General features: G+C 46.5%; 1 long non-coding RNA gene across 1 annotated transcript; it reads left to right on the top strand.

Moving 5' to 3' along the window:
• On the top strand, positions 521-18895 carry LOC106504403. The gene is made up of 3 exons (XR_002345705.1): positions 521-677; positions 17928-17998; positions 18439-18895. It is a non-coding gene; the product is annotated as an uncharacterized LOC106504403 (long non-coding RNA).

The following is a 20741-nucleotide window of genomic DNA, read 5'->3' as shown; positions in this document are numbered from 1 at the left end:
TTCTGCTTTGATACATGGATGTGATGGCTGGAGCAACGCTGGCCATTTTGCTACCTTGAGGCAACCTTGTAAGGATGGCAGAGCAGACATATAGAAGAGGCCTGAGCATTAATGACATCATTGAACGGATACATCAGCCATTAAAAAATGCTTACTCAGACTTCTTTTATATGAGAATTACATAAATGTTTCTCAGGTTGCTTGTATTTTTAACTAAATGCAGTTCTCAATGATATACATCCCCACTATCTGGATTTACGTCTTTATTTCCTGAACCCCCCACCCCAGACTATTGTCATTTCTTCTTAGTTCTCAAATGCCCTTTTGCTCCTCCCATTTCTTGAGCCTCTGCCTTGTTGCCAGAGTGATCTTTCTCAAGCAGTTCAAACATAGGGGCCTTCAGCAGTGGTTCTCTTCCAGAGAGGAAACTTGGTGTCTGAAGCTCGAGGGGTTTGAGAGAGACTTATTTTCCACAGTATTCTCTGTTTGGATTTTGTATTGTGTATACATGTAACCTAGAGGAATTGAAAATGTAGTTCTCTGGGAAAAAAAAATTAAAAGACTAAGCAAAAATATTTCACTATGTTACTGTCTTTCCCAGGATTTTCAAAAGGGCATTTGGAGTCCAGCTTCTTCATGGAGATGTCTCCCAGTAGTAATATCTTATCAATTTGAAGGTGAGCATTTTTCACATTCTAATACCTTTGAAGTTGAAGTCAACAAATTCTTACAATTGCTATTATCCAGGTGGCAGCTGGGAAGTAATTTTTGCTGCCTGCCCATGTACAACTTTAGATGTTAGACTGTGTTCAGATTATCTTTCAATAGTCTGCTGACCAAAATGTAGAGGATTTAGAGCTGACCAATATGCCACTAGAAATATGAGTCCTGGTTGTGGCCTGCAAACATTCATTTGACATATTTTAGTAAGATCAATAAAGTGCCAGCATCAAAACTTATAGGATGAGCATCAGCAGCTTGGAAGAAAATCCCAGAGACAATATTGGAGCCCTCTCAAGAATATTACCAAAGCTGCCGATTCCCCAGAGGATAATAGAGCACAGAAAAATTCTGGCATCAACTCTCATTGAAAATACTTCAGAGGACTTGGATTCTATGGGGGGAAAAATAGGGATTCCTTAATCGATTTTTAAAATTTTAACTCAAATTAGGAGTTCTCATTGCGGCTCTGTGAGTTAAGGACTCGGCATAGTGTCCATGAGGATGTGTGGTCTTTGGCCTTGCTCAGTGGGTTAAGGATCTGGCACTGCCGCAACCTGTGGTGTAGATTGCAGATGCAGCCCGGATCTGGTATTGCTGTGGCTGTGGCATAGGCCAACAATAGCAGCTCTGATTCAATCCCTAACCTGGGAACTTCCATATGCCATAGATGTGTCCCTAAAAAGAAAAAAAAATTAAATTTATTGAGGTATAATTTACATATCATGCAATGCATTCTTTTTAGGTATACAGTTCTATCAATTGGTAAAAATGCCAATGCCATGTATGCACCCCTGATATCAAGAAATAGGATATTGGGAGTTCCCATCATGGCTCAATGTTTGATGAATCCGACTAGGTACCAGGAGGTTTCGGGTTTGATCCCTGGCCTTGCTCAGTGGGTTGAGGATCTGGTGTTGCCATGAGCTGTGGTATAGGTCGAAGTCATGGCTCGGATCCCATGTTGCTGTGTCTCTGGCCTAGGCCAGTGGCTACAGCTCCAATTTGACCCCTAGCCTGGGAAACTCCATATGCTATGGGAGCAGCCCTAAAAGGACAAAAGACCAAAAAAAAAAAAAAAAAAAAAAAGGTAGAATATTGGGAGTTCCTGTCCTGGCTCAGGGGAAACAAATCTGACTAGTATCCATGAGGATGTGGGTTCAATCCCTGGCCTCGATCCGTGGGTTAAGGATCCTGCATTGCCGTTAGCTGTGGTGTAGGTCACAGATGCGGCTAGGATCTTGTGTTGCTGTGGCTGTCGTGTAGGCTGGTGACTACAGCTCTGATTCAGCCCCTAGCCTCATGGCCCTTTACATCCAGTCCTCAATCCACCCTTCCAGCCCTTGGCAACCACTGATCTGTTTTCTCTCTCCGTTGTTTCATTTTTTCTGTGATGTCGTGCAGCATTTTGTGTCTGGCTTCTTTCACTTAGCATTATGTTTTCGCCTTTAGCAGCAGTTCATTTCTTCTTATTGTGGACTAGTGTACCATTGTGTGATTATACCATGGTTGGTTTATCTGTTCACAATAGAAGAACATGTGGGCTCTTTCTCGTTTTGAGCCATTATGATCAAAGCTATAAAGGTTTAGGTATAGGTTTTTGTAAGGATATACAGTTTTATTTCTCAGGGGTAAAGACTTAAGAGTAGGACTGCTGGGTCATATGGTAAGTCTCTAACTTTATAGCAAACGGCTGAACTGTTTTCCACAGTTTCTGCACCATTTTACATTCCCACCAGCCCAGTCCACCGCAAGGCATGAACATTCTAGTGACTCGGCAGCCTCACCAGAGCTTGGCATGATCAGCTTTTTAAAAGTGTGGTCATTCTATTAGTTTGTAGTGGTCTCTCATTATGGTTTTCACTTGCCTCTTCCTAAAGACATTGGGTATCCCTTTGTGGCCCTATTTGCTCTCTATAAGTTACCTTTGAAGAAATGCTTGTTCAAATCAATTTTTTTCGATTATATTCTTACTGAGTTCGGAGGGTGCTTTATATACTCTGGGCATCCTTTTTCAGATGTGTTTTGCAAATATTGTCTCAGTCTGTGGGCTGTCTTTTCATTTTCTTGACAGTGTCTTTCCAAGATCAAAATATTTTGTTTTTATGAAGTCCAATTTGTTTGTTTTTCTCTTATGGCTCATGCGTTTCGGCTCCTATTTAAGAAATCTTAGCCAAACTCAAGGCCACGAAAATTTTCTTCTGGGAGTTTTAGTGGCCGAATGGTTAAGGACTTGGTGTTGGCACGGCTGTGGCTCAGGTTTGATCCCTGGGCTGGGAACTTCCATATGCTGTGGATGTGGGTAAAATAAAATAAAATAAAATAAAATAAAATAAAATAAATAGAAGCATATGGAATAATACTACCTGCTCTTCGAAAGTCCCTCCTGAACCTTTAAAAAAAATTTTTTTTTCTGTTTTCTTGTAGAAGATACAGGTTTTAGGTTTTTCCCTAAGAGAGACATGAACTTTTTTTATCCTGGACATCCAAGAAATGTGCCCTCGGCTCTGGAGGGAGACACTGTTTTTATTTTCCAGGGGCATCTGTGGGACTTCCATGAAAAGAGAGCCCATGGTTCTTTCAGTGCCTCTGCTTAAAAGACGAGACACAGAAAACGGTGTCTCATCAGGAACACAGTCTCAGTGGTCAACAGGGAGAGTAATTCTGACTAGAGAGCAATTTCTGTCACTCAGGTTGTCCCCAGCTGTCATTGTCTTCCTGTATGTTCAATAAAATCATTTCTATTTAGTCTGGACCCACAGTTTAACTGTATGTCCCGCCCTCCTCTGCAGTTAAGTTTGGCCATATGCATTAATCAGCCGGCCAGGAGTTCCTGTTGTGGCTCAATGGGTTAAAGATGCAACTTGTATCCATGAGGATGTAGGTTCCATCCCCAGCCTCGTTCAGTGGGTTAAGTATCTGGCATTGCCTCAAGTTGCAGCGTGGGTCACAGATGCTGCTGGGATGTGGCGTTGCTGTGGCTGTGGTGTAGGCTGGCAGCCGCAGCTGCGACTCAACCCCTAGCCTGGAGAACTCCCATATGCTGCAGGTATGGCTGTAAAAAGAAAAAAAAAATGCAAAAATACATGAACTAGTTGAACAATGAAATAAAGATGGAAGTGAAGTTGCCATCCTTAGGCATGAACCCCAAACCTGCCTACACAACCTCTATGCTCTCTCTTTCCCCTCCCTCCCCATTATATCTGGCCTGAGGCACGCCAGTTTCTTCTACTAAAGTAGCCCTCTATTAGATGGTGACAACAACGTAAGCATTCAACCCTGTTTGCTAAGAGCATAGTGTAATTTGTGTAATTTGGGGCCACCTATGATGCCACCCTCCAGGAGTGCAGGGTTGTACTAGGCCCAGGGCAGGGGTGGGGGCTTGGCATCTGCAGGGCTGAGGGTCTTTCACGTGGCAGAGCAGGCCTTAGTTATTAACAAAGCTAAGGTGGTTCCAGGGAGATGACCAAGGGAAAAATAATGACTGTTGTATTTACTAGCATCTTTGAGACGTCCCCTGGGCCTCCCAGAAATATCTAGGTGAGAGTCTGGTTTAGACCACAATATTTCCATTCATGGCCAAACCTCCATCAAAGGGACCCAAGAAACAGGTTAATGCTCCTCTCATCACGCATTTTATACTCCGAGGAGTCAAATCCTGCCTGCTACCTGTTTTGTCTTATTCTATTTTTTATTCTATTTTATTCTTTTTGCGACTGTACCCACCGCATATGGAGGTTCCCAGGCTAGGGCTCAAATTGCAGCTGCTGGCCTACGCCACAGCCACAGTCACAGCAACGCCAGATCCGAGCCTCGCCTACAACCTATGTCCCAGCATGCGGCAACACTGGATCCTTAACCCACTGAGCGAGGCCAGGGATCAGAACTCACACCCTCACTGACCCTCTGTCAGGTTGTTAACCCACTGAGCCCCAACAGGAACTTGTTTTATTAAGGCTTTAATTTTCCAGAGCAGTTTTAGGTTCATAGCAAACTTGAGGAGAAGGTACAGAGCTTCCCCATATACCTCCTGTGCCCGCATGTGCCCAGCCTCCCCCACGATCGCCGGCTCTCATCAGAGCACTGCATGATACATTATAATTACTCAGAGTCTGTAGTTTACATCAGGGTGCACTCTCGGTGTACATTTTACGGGTTTGGACAGATGTATAATGACACGTACCCATCACTGTGGCATCACAGTATTTTCACTGCCCTAAAGATGTTCTGAGCTCTGTCTATTCATCCTTCCCCAACCCCTGGCAATGATCTTTTTACTGTCTCCATGGCTTTGCCTTTTCCATGTACTTAGAATCATACAGTATAGTATGAGTTCTTCTTCTTTTACTTAGTAGCATGTGTTTAGGGTTCTTCCGTGTCTTTCATGACTTGATAGCTCATCTCTTTTTAGCGTTAAATAATATCCCATTGTATGATATGGATATACCAACCACAGTTTATTTATTCACTCACCTCGTGAAGGACATCTGGGTTGCTTCCAAGTTTTAATGATTATGAATACAGCTGCTAGAGACATCTGTGTGCAGGTTTTGGTGGGGATCTAAGGTTTTGACTCCTCTGGGTAAATGCCAAGGAGCACGATTTCTAGATCGCATTTAGTTTTGTAAGAACCTGCCAAACTGTCTTCCAGAGTGGCTGTACCATTTTGTATTCCCACCATCAATGAATGAGAATTCCTGTTGCTCCACATTCTTGGCAGCATTTGGCGTTGTCAGTGTTTTGGACTTTGGCCATTCAAATATTTTCTCCCAACCTGTGGCTTATCTTCTCATTCTCTTGATGCTGTTTTTCACGGATCAGAAATCTTTAATCTTAATGAAGTCTATTTGTTTTCATGGATTGTGTCTTTAGGCCTGTATCTGAGAAGTCATCACCATACCCAAGGCCATCTAGGCTTTCTCCTACACTATCTTCTGGAGTTTTAGTTTTGAATTTTACAGTTAGGTTTGTGACTGCCTGATTTTGTTTAAAAAAATGTCATATTGGGACACAGCCACATTTATTGGTTGGCATATTGTCTGCGGCTGCTTTCATGCTACAGCAGCAGAGGTAGTCGATGCAACAGAGACTGGGCAGCCCACCCACCCTAAAATATTTACTCTCTGGCCCTTTGCAGAAGAAGTTTACTAACTCCTGGTAGAAAGCCATAATTAAGCTCATTGAGTATATATAGAAACTGAGGCTCTGTATATTTAAATAATTGGATTTAATTCACAGAGCACATCAGTGGTCAAGCCAGTCAACTAGAACTTCAGTTTCCTTCTAAGTTTCCCTCTGCCTTCTCATTCTGCAGAAATTCTGTGCACATCTCCTTGGCCCAAAGTAAGTGATGAAAACATTTTAAAGTTTAGGAGTTCCCTGGTGGCTCAGTGGGTTAAGGATTTGCTGTCGTAACTGGTGGCTCTGGTTACTGCCATGGTGCAGGTTTGATCCCTGGCCAGGAACTTCTGCATGCCATGGGTGCAGTCAAGAAAAAAAAATTTAGGTCAAAACATACAGTGTATCCTATTCCTAGCATCCTTCCTTTCCATTCTTTTCTGTCCTGAGAACTAAGGTGGCCTGTGCCACCTTGACAAAATAACAATAATCAGGATAACAAAATAACAATTCATAGGATACAATTAAAATAAAAATAAGATTAAAACAAGCTAACAAAATAATAATAAGACAAAAAATAACAAGAATAAGAGCCAAACAAAACAAAACCTTTTCAGGGCTCTGGCAGAAGGAAAATGGGGTGGTCTCAGAGTTCTATGGACTCAGTTTCAAAGACAAGGGAATGGCCAGTAGCTCCAGTGGCCCTTCTGTGTGAAGAGCCCAGCTGGACTAGCATTTGGGGGACAACACTCCCAGGCAGATGAAACCTTGGTGACATGTCTCAGATTTCTGAGGCTGGTGGGAGATTTCAGGTGTTACTGTGTTGCTCTTAAGCCCAGGATAATCCTGTGAATGTCTTCATTTAGAAGATAGAAACCAGGGAGCTCTCATTGTGGCTCAATGGTAACGAACCCAACTAGTATCCATGAAGACGCAGGTTCGATCCCTGGCCTTGCTCAGTGGGTTAAAGATCCTGGTGTTGCTATGTGTAGGTGGCAGCCACGGCTCAGATCATGAGTGTCTGTGGCTGTGGCATAGGTGGGCAACTGTAGCTCAGATTCGACCCCTAGCCTGGGAACCTCCATATGCCATGGGTGCTGCCCTAAAAAGACAAAAAAAGAAAAGAAAAAAATAGAACCCAGGAAACCCCTTGCCATTGCTGACTCCCTCCGAATTTTAATTAATTAATTAATTGGGGGGGGGGGGAGGCTGCTCCTGTGGCATACGTAAGTTCCCGGGCCAGGAATCAAATCTGAGCCACAGCTGTGACTGACCTACACCACAGCTGGGGCAGTGCTGGATCTTTAACCCATGGCGGGGCTGGGCATTGAACCTGGTGCCTCCGCAGCTACCCAAGCTGCGGCAGTCGGAGTCTTAACCCACCGCACGATAGGAGGAACACCCCATCACTTTTTTTCCTCCCTCTGAATTTTAAATGCCAATATCTCACCCTCATCCTTTCTCACCAGCTTTCTCTCCAGCTACACTGCATCTCTCACGTGATCTCCTGTGGGTCCTGTCTCCTTTTCCCCCCAACCCAGACTTCTCTGAGTTCATCTAAATGTTGAGTCCCGGAACCACTCCATTTTATCTTCGTCTCCCGGCTCCTTTCCAAATTCCCTGCTCCCCGCCATCCATCACCTCAGGCACTCTATTACCCTCAGCTCACACTTTGCCCAGCTGTCCTCAAGGTACCTGGCAGGCCTCCAAGTCTGGGTCAGTCTCCTTCACTTTCTCCCCTCCTACCACCAGCCTGCTAGGGACAATCATAAAGCCAAGAAGTACGAAGTCACGACAGATTTCTCCACTCCACACACCTCAGAACCCCACCACAGCACACCTGGAGGAATGTTTCAACAGTTGTTTCTCACATTTTCCTCAGAAATAAACTATGGTGGATACTTCTTGGTTGACATAGCATCGGTTCTGTTTCCTCCCACGTGAACCTAGATTTTCCTTTGAGGAAATGCCCCTCCCGCATTCTCTAGGCGGCTCTTTGGATGGGTTTGCCCTCATTCTCATTTCCAGGGGTGGATCCTGAAGGGCTTCAGCCAATCAGTTCTCCCATTTCTCTGGCCGCTGTGATTGGTTCCTCATAAATGAGCCCGTCATCCAATTTGCGCCAATCACACACCAGTAAACAGTTGTAGGGGCTTCTGGGAAATAAGCTTTCCCCTCTCTTCTGCCAGAGCAAAAGGGGGGGATCACGTTTCTCTGGGTGTTTCGGTGACGGTAAGGTGACTATAGCTGTTGAAACTTGAGGCGCAGGCACTGGGCATGGGGAGGGGTGGGGTGGATGAACAAGAGAATGGAGGGAGTCCACCTGCAGTCAGGACAGTCTTTATACCGTCAAGCTGAGGAGTTCCCTGGTGATCTAGCGGTTAAGGATCCAGCATTGCCACTGCTATGGCTCAGGTCAAGTAGTGGCTGGATTTGATCCCTGGCCCTGGAACTTCCGCATGCTGTAGGCGTGACCAAAAACAAATAAATAAAATAGACTGTGAGGCTGTTATCAGTCACTTCATCTCCTCCTTGTTTTCCTAAAGCGGGTTTGTGTTGTGCTGTCCACTGCTGCACCCTAACTCGTGCCTCATTCCCAAACTTTGCCTCTAGGCTCCAATGCACCATTTCACCCCGCCCCCAGCAAATGATCTCACCTCCCAGTTCAAGGAGGAAACAGGCCAACTGGCAGGAATGCCGGCAGCAGATTTCCTCAGCACCTGCCAGTATTTCGAATCGGAACCTTTCTTCCTCCTTTCTTCTTGTCTTCTGCCTCTGCCTGCCCAGAAACTTAGCTTCTCCCATATTTTTGCCCCACACCCTTAAAAAAAAAAAAAAAAACTAATTCTATTCATTCATCTTTCTTTTTGGCTAGAGGGCTTCCCAATATGGAGACAGCCATAACTTTTTCCAAGCCCACCTCCTCACACTCTTGCTTCTTTTCTGTCCTTCTCTGCCAAATTTCTTAAGGGGGAAAATGCACCACCACAAAGTTGGGGGCCTGCTTAAATGAGGACCCATGGAACTTTCAAGAGGTTCCATCCAGGATGCAGATGTGCATAGGAGGGTCTCAGCACAGAGGCCTGGGCAGGATGCGTAGATGGGGCTTCACTGGCATTTGTTGGAATGGAAGCCAGTGAAGTTGCCCCCAGCAAGTGTGAGGAGTGAGAACAGAAGAGGGTTAATTTGGAGTTCCCGTCATGGTTCAGTTGTTAACGAATCCGACTAGGAACCATGAGGTTTCGGGTTCGGTTCCTGCCCTTGCTCAGTGGGTTGACGATCCGGCGTTGCCATGAGCTGTGGTGTAGGTTGCAGATGCGGCTCAGATCCCGCGTTGCTGTGGCTCTGGCATGGGCCAGAGGCTACAGCTCAGATTTGACCCCTAGCCTGGGAACCTCCATATGCCTCAGGAGCGGCCCAAGAAATGGCAAAAAAAAAAAAAAAAAAAAAAAAAAAAAAAAGTGGGTTAATTTAATGTGGTGCTTTGGGGAATGTGGGAGATGGGGGAAAAAGGGCAGCATCTTTGCAGGGTTTTTTGTTCTGCAACCTACCACACAGCTCAGGGTAACATCGGATCCTTAACCCACTGAGCGAGACTAGAGATCGAATATGAGTCCTCATGGATACTCACCAGGTTCGTTACCACTGAGCCACGACAGGAACGCCATTTTTGTTGTTGTTGTTTTTCTTTCTGCTTTTTTGGCTGTGCCTAGGGCAGGTGGAAGTTTTCAGCCTGGGGATCGAACCCAAGCCACAGCAGTGACAATGCCAAATCCCTAACAGCTAGGCCACCAGGGAACTCCAAAAAAGGGCATTTTTGTTTTTTGGTCTTTTTGCCATTTCTAGGGCCACTCCCACAACATGTGGAGACTCCCAGACTAGAGGGCTAATCAGAGCTGTAGTCACCAGCCTACACCAGAGCCACAGCAACTCGGGATCCGAGCCGCATCTGCGACCTACACCACAGCTCACAGCAACGCTGGATCCTTAACCCACAGAGCAAGGCCAGGGATCGAACCCACAACCTCATGGTTCCTAGTCAGATTTGTTAACCACTGAGCCACAATGGGAACTCCAAAAAAGGGCATTTTTGAATGAGACCAGGACAGAAAGCTTGAAAGCAAGAGGAAAATAGGAGAGAGAGCTGCCGTGGGAGCCAAGAGGAGAGCGAGGTCCAAAGAGGAAATTGTTGGCAGGCAGCTGCTACCTGGCGGTCACATGTGATAGGGTGGAATCAGTGGGTTTGGCAAGATCTGGAGTTTTGAAGTGGCAGGGACAGAGCCAGCTCTCAGTGGGTGGGGGGTGGGGGGGAGAGGAGATAAGAGGGAGGTAAGGAAGAGGAGGAGAGAACAACTGTAAGTGATATTTTTCCTGTCCAGCTGTTTTAGTTTAGGCTTCTCCAAAAACAGACCCTGGACGAGGACTTGGGTACAGGTAGTCTGTTTGGGAGGTGAACCCTGGAAGCGCAGTGAAGTAGAGTAAAGGAGGCAGGAAGGGAGGAAAGGCAGAGCAAGAGGCACTACTGGGCAAGACAGCCCCTGCACAAGCAGGTTGCAGTCCTTCTGGGTCTCCCCTGGGGAACTGGGGAACAGGACCGGAAATGGTTCCCCTGGCCCTGGGTCCACCACATCGCAGGCCTCGTGGGGTGAGGGGCACCTCTGGAGGCATCTTTCCCACCAACACTCACCCTCACACTTGCCACGTGAGTTCCTCTCTCATAGGAGAAAACCCTCAGGCTCCAGGTGGGAAGAAATTGAAAACCACAGCTGCCATGAACACTGGGGGGGTCCAGGGGGTGTGCCCTGGGGCATCAGCCTGGTGTTTGCCACACCAACCCACCCACGACCTCCTTACCAAGTGCCATGGCTAAGGTGATAGAAGGGGGCCTTTGGAAGTATAATTAAAGGCAGGCGTGAGATAGAGATTTTAGCATAATCAAGCAGATGAGAACTGCTGTGTGCCAGCAGGAGAGGAGTCGTTTTGCGGAGGTGGGAGAGGGCCGATCTGAGTGGCACATAAAAACTTTTCTCAGCCTCACGTTCTCTTCTTGGAATTGGGGCAGGATTAGGGAGAGGTGTGGATGCCATTGCAATGCTATGCCCTTTGACCCTTTGCTGCAGAAGCATGGGGGCGGGGCATGATCACCCCCATGCTTATTAGGTCATCTGCCTGCATTTTCCCTCTGCAACCGAGCTCTATATACTCTATTAAAATAGAGCCCAGTGGAGTTGCCCTTGTGGCTCAGTGGTTAACGAATCTGACTAGGAACCATGAGGTTGTGGGTTTGATCCCTGGCCTTGCTCAGTGGAATGAGGATCTGGCATTGCTGTGAGCTGTGGTGTAGGTCACAGACCCAGCTCAGATCCCTCGTTGCTATGGCTATGGTGTAGATTGGCAGCAACAGCTCCGATTAGACCCCTAGCCTGGGAAACTCCATATGCCTCGGGAGTGGCCCTAGAAAAGGCAAAAAGACAAAAATAAAATAAAATAGAGCCCAATGGGAGTTCCCATTGTGGCTCAGCAGGTTAAGAACCCGGCTAGTATTCATAAGGATGCAGGTTTGATCCCTGGACTCACTCAGTGAGTTAAGGGCCCAGTGTGGCCATGAGCTGTGGTGTAGGTGGCAGACATGGCTTGGATCCTGTGTTGGTGGCTGTGGCCTAGGCTGGCAGCTGCAATTCTGACTTGACCTCTAGCCTGGGAGCTTCCTTATGCCAAGGGTGTGGCCCTCAAAAAAAGCAAAATAAAAAAAAAATAGAGCCCGATAAGTTGACCTTTCTTTTCTTGCCTGTGCCTGCATCATCATGGCTCATGCACCACGTGCTGGGAGTTAGGGAAAAAGTTTGCTGTAAAGGTGAACAGTGAACCAAGGAATGGCTGTGACAGCACAGCATTGGAGCAGGCACGAATGTAAGATGAACCAGTAGGCAACAGCTCCTCCTCCCTCTCCACCCTCATCCTTTTCCCCAAAAATCAAGGGTAGAAGAAAAACAAGGTGTGATTGGGAAAGAGTGAAACTGGGAAGGCTGGAAGAGGATCTGACCCCAAGCAATGCTAAGAGCTGAACTAAAGCTTGGTAGCCTTGAGTCCTGGGAACAGTCTTCAGTTGCCCAGAGTCAGGTCTCCCTTCTAGCGTGTTGTAGAGACAGAACTGTGAGGGCACATTCCATGCCTGCTGAATACACCTGCTCTAGGGGAGGGGAAACAGCCAAAGGATGAAAAGGCAGGCCACCAAGGGAAGAGTGATTCTTGTGATGGCCATAGGAATTGGATTGAACGACTGGATGCCTGCCATCTTGGGTCTGCCCTGGATGACCTCACACTTGATGTCTTGACATCTGATCATCAGGCCCCTCACACATTTCTGGGGGCCTTTTTGCTTCTCAAAAAATGGACCCAGGAGTTCCTGTCATGGTGCAGCGGAAACAAATCTGACTAGGAACCATGAGGTTTCAGGTTCAATCCCTGGCCTTGCTTAGTGGGTTAAGGATCCAGTTGTGAGCTGTGGTGTAGGTCACAGATGTGGCTTAGATCTGGCATTGTTGTGGCTGTGGTGTAGACCGGCAGCTGTGGCTCTGATTAGACCCCTAGCCTGGGAACCTCCATATGCTGTGGGTGCAGCCCTAAAAAAGCAAAGAAAAAAAAAAAAAATGAACCTAGGGGTAAAAGCCTATTGGGGGAGGAGAAATGTACACATTTATAGTTTCAAGGGCCGAGAATCATCAACATTTAGGAGGAGTTAGCTGTGGACTTGTTTTAGAAGTGGAGTGCAAGATTGGGCCAGGCCTAAAGGTGTGTGGTTAGATGATGTGGAGATAAACATTTTTCTCATTGTCAAACTCTCATCACGACTGCAATGGCACCCCTCACTGCTCAGGGGCTGGCTCCTTTCCTTCCCCAGACTTCCAGGAAGCCCCCTTCCTGTTCACCTTTCTTTCTCTGGGGAGCAGACAAGCCCCATTTGCCCAGGTGTCCCCTTTGCAGCTTTACTACCCTCACTGTAGGCCTACAATGTCTGTCCCCTCTGCTTCCCAAGCTCTCTGCTCACCTTCGTGTAGAAACTCAAAGCACACTGGGGTTCCCGTTGTGGCGCAGTAGAATTGAATCCAACTAGGAACCACGAGGTTGGAGATTTGATCCCTGGCCTTGATCAATGGGTTAAGGATCCGGCATTGCCATGAGCTGTGCCGTAGGTCATAGACGAAGCTCAGATCTGGCATTGCTGTGGCTGTGGCATAGGCAGGCAGCTGTAGCTCCGATTGTACCCCAGCCTGGGAACCTCCATATGCCTTGGGAGCGGCCCTAAAAAGCAGAAAGAAAAAAAGAAAAAAGAAACTCAAAGCACAGCTCTGTGAACTTGCCCTTGATCAGCTGGCAAAATGAGCTAGCAATGTGAAAAGGTGTTGGGAAAAGAGCAAATTTTCATTGGCCTTTCTCTGCATTCATGACTCCTCAGAACTTAGAGGAGAGTTTTAGATTCTCTGAGTTCATTTGAGGTCTCTGTATTATTTTTTATGCTTTCTCTGGTTTGTGCATTCTACATGGGAGATACCTGCTTTTATAACCATCAGGGATTGCAGGGCTCCTCACCTAGAGGCTGACTTGTCCTGCCTAGGTGCCAACTGGTGTTTCAGGATGTTGTGAGGGGTCTGGTGGTTCCTAAGAGGGATTGGATGGGTCCTATGGTTCCTAAGAGGGATGTGATGAAGGCCCAAAAGATAGGCAGCAGACAGGCAGAAGGATATCAGGGGTAGATTGGAGTGACCGAGAGGTCACATTCAGAGGCACTTGGAGCAGAGAGAGAAGACAGTAGCTAGCACCATTCTAGATAGGTGGCAGTCCTGAGTGCTCCAAAGTGCTAGGCATGGCTCTAAGCCCAGCACTCCATACTGAGTCATCTGACCTTCACACACTCCAGGAAAGTTCATACTGTTGTCCCCTTGGACACTGTGGAGGCCCAGAGAGACTCCTAACATGTTCTCACAGCTGCACAAGTCGATTGGAACAGGATCTGACCCCAAGCATCTCTGTTCTGGGGCCCAAGTCCATAACCGTTGTATATACTGACTGCCACCTTGGAAGGGTGGCAGTCTTGCCCGGAGTCAGGGGCCTCTCAGAACTTCTGGAAGAATAAATTGTTGCCTTCCAATGCCCAGCCTTGTAAAACACCAAGCCAGGTTAGCCCTTACACACATGTAGTCTGTGCACCTGCTGGAGACCTCCACCCCCCGCCATGTATGCCTGTCTTTCTGGGGATGATAAAGTGTACAGTGTGATAGCTGGGGATATGGCACAGATAGGCCACCATCCTTGGCTCTGTGGCACCATGCAAGCTGGTCCGAGGACTGCTTTCATGCTTGCAGAGCTGTTGGAGCAGGACAAGGCGTGGTTTTCTCCCAGATGTCTCCAGACATCCTGGAGCTTTACCAACAAGCCTCTGAACCTTGGGCACTTCAGGCCACTGCACACCAGGCTCCAGTCCTTCCGCATTACAGAAAGGAATCGGATACATACCCTGCATGAGTCAGTTTATTCTCACTGAGAAAATTGCATTTATAATGAGTTTTCTGTAAAATTATTATTTCTTAAATGTTTTAAAAACATGAACTATCCAATTACCATTTGAAAGCAGTATTTACATAAATTTAACGGTGAGGCACGGATTGCTTCCATTGTTATCACTTTTTAATTAATCTTGGCTTTTGTCCCAATCAATGTCTTATCAGAACCAAGGAGGTACAAGTACATCGGGAGAGTTTAACAAAGTGACTTTTATTTTCTTTTCTGGCCACCCTGCGGCATATGGAGTTCCCACGCCAGGGATCAGATTCAAGACACAGTTTTGACAAATGCCACAGTTGTAGCTGTGCCAGATCCTTTAACCCACTGTGTGGGGCCGCGGATGGAACAGCACTACAGAGATGCCGCTGTGATCCTGTTGGGCCAGAGGGGGAACTCCCAAAGTGACAGTTATCAAGGTGTGGACCAGGTGTAGGGAACCCCCAAGGGGAAGTGCAGTAGCCTGGAGCTGGTGACTGTGTGTGTGTGTGTGTGTGTGTGTGTGTGTGTGTGTGTGTGTGTTCGCGCGCGTGCGTGTGAAGGAACAAGGAGCGGGAAGGAGACAACCAGCCCCAGGAAAGACAGAACTATAGAGGGAGGACACCTTGACAGAGGCTGTGACTGCAGTTGAAGGACACGGCTGTCCCCAGGGTGGCCACTCAGGGAAGGAGCTGAGGGACCAGCACTCAGGACCCCCTTTCCGCCCTCAATCTCCTGCCAGGATGCCCTGCTGGACAAGAACAGTCAGAAGGCAGAGGGCACAGATCGCCCCTACCTTCCGAGGCCCAGAGCAAGGTGGAAAAGATGAGGAGGAGGTCTGGTGGGGTAACCAGAGCTATCTCCACCTGCTAAGAGCAAAAACTGTTCTCTTCGTTGGAGTCAGTGTTTCGTAGCATCTAGACTGCCCTAGTCTACGGAAGCGCCAAGGGCAAAAAACCAATCTCTCTGTTCTTTTTTTTTTTTTTTTTTTTTTTTTTTGTTGTTGTTGTTGCTATTTCTTGGGCCGCTCCCGCGGCATATGGAGGTTCCCAGGCTAGGGGTTGAATTGGAGCTGTAGCCGCCGGCCTACGCCAGAGCCACAGCAACGTGGGATCCGAGCCGCGTCTGCAACCTGCACCACAGCTCACCTGTACCACAGCTCACGGCAACGCCGGATCGTTAACCCACTGAGCAAGGGCAGGGACCGAACCCGCAACCTCATGGTTCCTAGTCGGATTCGTTAACCACTGCGCCACGACGGGAACTCCTCTCTGTTGTTGATCTGGGAAGAGAACAGAGCCTTATACACCATCTGCGTTCCTGAGGAAGTGACTACAATTAGAAATGGGAAGTGTATACTCTTCTCTCTGATGAAAGTTTATTTATTTATTTATTTTTTTCTTTTTAGGGCCATACTTGCAGCATATGAAAGTTCCCAGGCTAGGGGTTGAATCAGAGCTGCTGCTCCCAGCCCACGCCTCAGCCACAGCAACACTAGAGCCAAGCCGCATCTGTGACCTATGCTCCAGCTTGTGGCCATGCCAGATCTGTAACCCACTGAGCAAGGCCAGGGATTGAACCCTCATCCTCATGGATACTGGTTGGGTTCTTAATCTGCTGGGCCACAATGGGAACTCCCAGACCAGGGTTTGAACCCGGGCCGCAACCATGAAACCTCTGAATCCTGACCACTAGACCACCAGGGAACTCCCACTGATGAAAGTTTATGAAGCTGTTACCATTGGCCCGATTCTTTATTACCTCACATCCATGGTCCTTTATCTCTAATTCCAAAATCCAAACTACTTCTGAAAACTAAAGGTTTTCCATCCTTTATTCGTCAACCAAAACGTGACCTACTGACATGAACTGATAACCATTATCTAGCCTATTATCTTGCAGAGAAATTGATGACTGAAAGTTTCCTTAGACCCTGTATTATGTAATATATTTATATACTTTTGTATATATATATATATACAGTGTGTACAATATACTCTATATGACTTTTATGACTTTTAAAACTCTGGACCATTTCTAAATTCCAAAATCTGTCTGGCCCCTAGACCTTCAGATAAGAGATTTTGGACTTGTGTTTTCATTCACGTTAGCTTCATAATATGGAAAAGAGCTTGGGAAGTATATGTTTTTCGTTTATATTATTAGAACTTTTTTACCTAGAATTTGGCTTTGATATTCAATATAATTTTTTTTTTTTTTTTGTCTTTTTAAGGCCCCAGCCACAGCATACGGAAGTTCCCAGGCTAGGGGTCGAATCGGAGCTACAGCTGCTGGCCTGCACCACAGCCACAGCAATGCCAGATCTGAGCCTTGTCTGCAGACTACACCATAGCTCCTGGCTTAACCAGATCCTTAACCAGCTGAGCATAGCCAGGGATCGAACCATGTCCTCATGGTTACTAGTTGGGTTCTTAACCTGCTGAGCCACAAGGGGAACTCATAAATATAAAACTCTTTTAACTCAAAATCAGTACCTCCCTGTCCCTTTTGAATCCTTTGTAAGCTTGTGAAAGACAATAGGCCATAGTATAGAATTACAGCAGGAAAGTGATGAGAGGCGTTTCCTTTGTGGCTCAGCAGTAACGAACCTGACTAGTATCCATGAGGATGCAGGTTCGATCCTTGGCCTCACTTGGTGGGTTAAGGATCCGGCGTTGCTGTAAGCTGTGGTATAGACCACAGATGAGGCTGGGATCTGGCATTGCTGTGGCTGTGGCATAGGCCAGCGGCTACAGCTCAGATTCGACCCCTAGCCTGAAACTTTCATATGCCACGTGCGTGGCCCGTAAAGCAAAAGAAAAAAGAAAAAAATGAAGGAAAAAGGAAAGTGATGAGAGCTTTAGGGGGATACTCAAAATTAACTGAAGGGACTGTTTGAGGGGTGTGGTCAGGGTCAAGGCCATCAAGAGGACACAATGCTTAAGAGCATGGATTCTAGAAACTGACTTCAAATACCAGCTTCACCTCTCACTATCCATGTGTTCCTGAACTTGTCCTGTAACCTCTTTGTGCCTTATCTTATATTTCCTCATGCAGCCAAATCCTACTTAATTTATTTTTTTACAACCACCATCCTGTAAAGTAAATAAGATGGGAAAGTTTCCTTTGGATACATGAGAAAACTTGAGGCATTATGTGCCTAAGGTTAGGCAGTGACCTTGCAGCAAGTGAGGACTGGCAGCCAGATCTTCCTGCTGCCAAGCCAGGGCTCTTCCCATTCTAGCACCTGCCCTATCCTCAGAGGCCAGCCCCTCCTGACTGCTCAAGGAAGGGAACATGTCACGCAGTGTTCTCTGCCCAGCCAAGCTCAGCCTTGTTCCAAAAGAGCAAGAAGACCTTTTGAGATGTTTCCAGAAATGTCAGCCTTTGATATTTCTTGTTTCATTTCTCCACCCCGATAATTACCCCGACTTAATAAACAATCGCATAATTCAGAGAGTGGCACTTGATTTCACTGGCAGAGGAATCGGGCCTGACGAAGTGGATTTGATTGTCTTGGGGGGACTTAAAGGCTGTTTTTCTTTTCAAAGGAAGAACAAAGAGGGAGTTGCTTTTCTTTTAAATGCATGGACCTTACCGCGATGAACTCTCAATGCTGCAGGTAGGAGTAAAATAAAGTCACTGTGTAACACCTTCTCTTGCTCCCCTAGGCTGGTGGGAAGGAAATGAGAGTCCAGGGGTAGATGTCCACACCTCTCTCTCATCCTGCTCACTGCCCCCCTACCAGGGTTTTCCGTGGACAGAAACCAAACCGAAGCCTGAGGGCAAGGGAGTCCATGGGACCAACCTCTTAGAGTGGAGAACAGGGAGGTGGAGCAAGAGAGGTGGAAAATGATCCCAGGTCAGGGTGGGACAGGTGGAGAACAAACAAGTCAGAATCCCACTAATAGAGATATCAAAGGGCATCCCTTTCCTGTGATGGGTCCAGGCTATATCTTTAAAGAAATAGTAACTCACAGGAGGAATTCACATACCTTATGCATTGCCATGTAACAAGTTATCCCAAATGTAGTGGCTTGAAACAAACATTTTCTCTTACAGGTTCTGAGGATCAGGACTCTGGTAGTGGCCAGAGGGGTGGTTCTGGCTTGAGTGTCCCATAAGATTGCAGTCAAGATATCCACAGGGGCTGCCGTCATTTGAAGCTTCAGCTGGGGGTGTGGAGGGTCCACATCCAAGATGCTCAGCCCCATGCTGTTGGCTGGAGACCCCAGTTCCTCACTGTGGGATGTTTCCATTCCCAGTCAGTGGGCCTCTCCCAGGAGCTGCTTGCAACATGGTAGCAAGGTTCTTCCAGAGCCAGTGATTCAAGACAGAGCAAGGAGAAAGGCACTTGTCTTTTCTGAATTACTCTCCGAAGCTGAATACCATCACACTGGCCACATCCCATTTGTTAGCGTTCCTAAATTCAGCCCACATTTAAGGGGAGGGGAATGAGGTTCCTTTTTTTTTTCTTTTTCTTTTTAGGGCCACATCTGCAACCTACGCCACAGCTTGTAGCAATGCCAGATCTTTAACCCACTGAGCAAGGCCAGGGATCGAACCCTCATCCGCATGGATACTAGTCAGGTTCTTAACCCACTGAGCCACAATGGGAACTCTGATTTTATTTTATTTTATATTATATATATATATTTTTTTGATTTAGGGAAATGATGTGATCAGAGAGCAATTATAGAGCACTATTAAGTTACCTCTGGGGTCTGTAGAAGATGAAGGGATATATAGAGTAAAGCAGTTCTCAAACTTTTTGTCAGAAAAACTTTACCCTCTTTAAATACCAAAGATCCCATAGAATTTTTGCTTATGTGGTTTATGTCTATTAATACCTATTTACTATATCAATTTGTTTACTTTATCCTTATCAGACATTCAAACTTAGAAAGTTTAAAAAAAATGTAACATTTAAAAATCACAAAGTCAATAACTATTATATATTAAGACTTTTAAACATTCTTTTTTTGTTTGTTTAAGTATAGCTGATTTACAATGCAGTGCCAGTTTCTGCTGTACAGCAAAGCGACCCAGTCGTACATATAGATCTATTCCCCTTCCCATATTATGTGAACACTTTTAAAATAACTGTATTTTCCAAGATAATGAGGGAGAAAAAGGTGGCTCTGGGTTGCGTTTTTGCAAATCTCTTGGACAGGGGACTCAGCAAAAGGCAGCTAGATTCTCACATCTGCTTTTGCATTCAGTCTGTTTTGAAATCACCGTCAGACAGCCTGTGTAAAATTCTCTCATCCAGTCATAGGAGCGTGAGAGTAGAAAGGGCAGATAACCTCTTAGTAGTATTATGAAAACAGCTGAATTAAAGACTTATTGCAAACTCTCTTCCTCTGGATTTTGCTGATGACAGGCAAGTGCACGCTGGAGTCAGCACTTTGTGGCTCTGGGACTATGGTGACATGTGCAGACACGTAACGCCACCATGGCTGATTTCAGTCTGCAATGCAAGTGACAGGGATGAATAAAGGGAAGTGTTGTTCAGGGGAACAGGAAAGCCTGGATGATCCATTAAAGCACAAGGGCAAGTTTGTTCCCTTGTAAGATTTTTACTCTTCACTAATATCTGCTTCCCCTCTCTGCCAGAGGGCAAAGCTTCTCTTCCCTTTGAAGTTAGATGTGGCCACATGGCTTGCTTGGAGCAGAGTGGTGTGTGGCATTCCCAGGAAGATACTCTGAGGGCCAGTTTTCTCTTTTGCACATCCCTCCCACTGATGTTCTGTGTGGATAGTAGCTGCCCCATCAGCCTGGGGCTCAGGATGCAATTGATGACAATTCCCAGCTAACTCTTGCTTGAACATGTAACATGAGTAAGAAACATTTGTGACTTTCAGCCATTGAGATGCTGGGATTATTTGTTATAGCAGCATAATCCAGCCCATGCTGAATGATAGAGCTGCCTCACTGGAAAGGCAAGTCAAAGATACAGAATGCATAGAGTTCCCATCATGGTGCAGCAGAAGCGACTCTGACCAGGAACCGTGAGGTTGTGGGGTTCCATCCCTGGCCTCGCTCAGTGGGTTAAGGATCCGGTATTGCCATGAGCTGTGGTGTAGGTCACAGAAGCGGCTCGGATCTGGCATTGCTGTGGCTGTGGCAGGAGGCTACAGCTCTGATTAGACCCCTAGACTGGGAACCTCCATATGGTGCGGGTGCAGCCCTGAAAAGCAAAAAATAAAAAGATAGAGAATGCACCATTTAATGCACTTTTATTGGGAACTTAATGTGCATTCAATGCCATGCTAGGGACTGTGATTATAGGCAACTTAGATTTGGCACAAGGCCTCCAAAGGCTTATATTGTAGAAAAATAATTCAACTATGTCACTCGGTTGT

Source organism: Sus scrofa, chromosome 7, assembly GCF_000003025.6.
Source record: "Sus scrofa isolate TJ Tabasco breed Duroc chromosome 7, Sscrofa11.1, whole genome shotgun sequence".
NCBI lineage: Eukaryota > Metazoa > Chordata > Mammalia > Artiodactyla > Suidae > Sus > Sus scrofa.
This window is presented reverse-complemented; position numbering and strand designations above follow the sequence as displayed.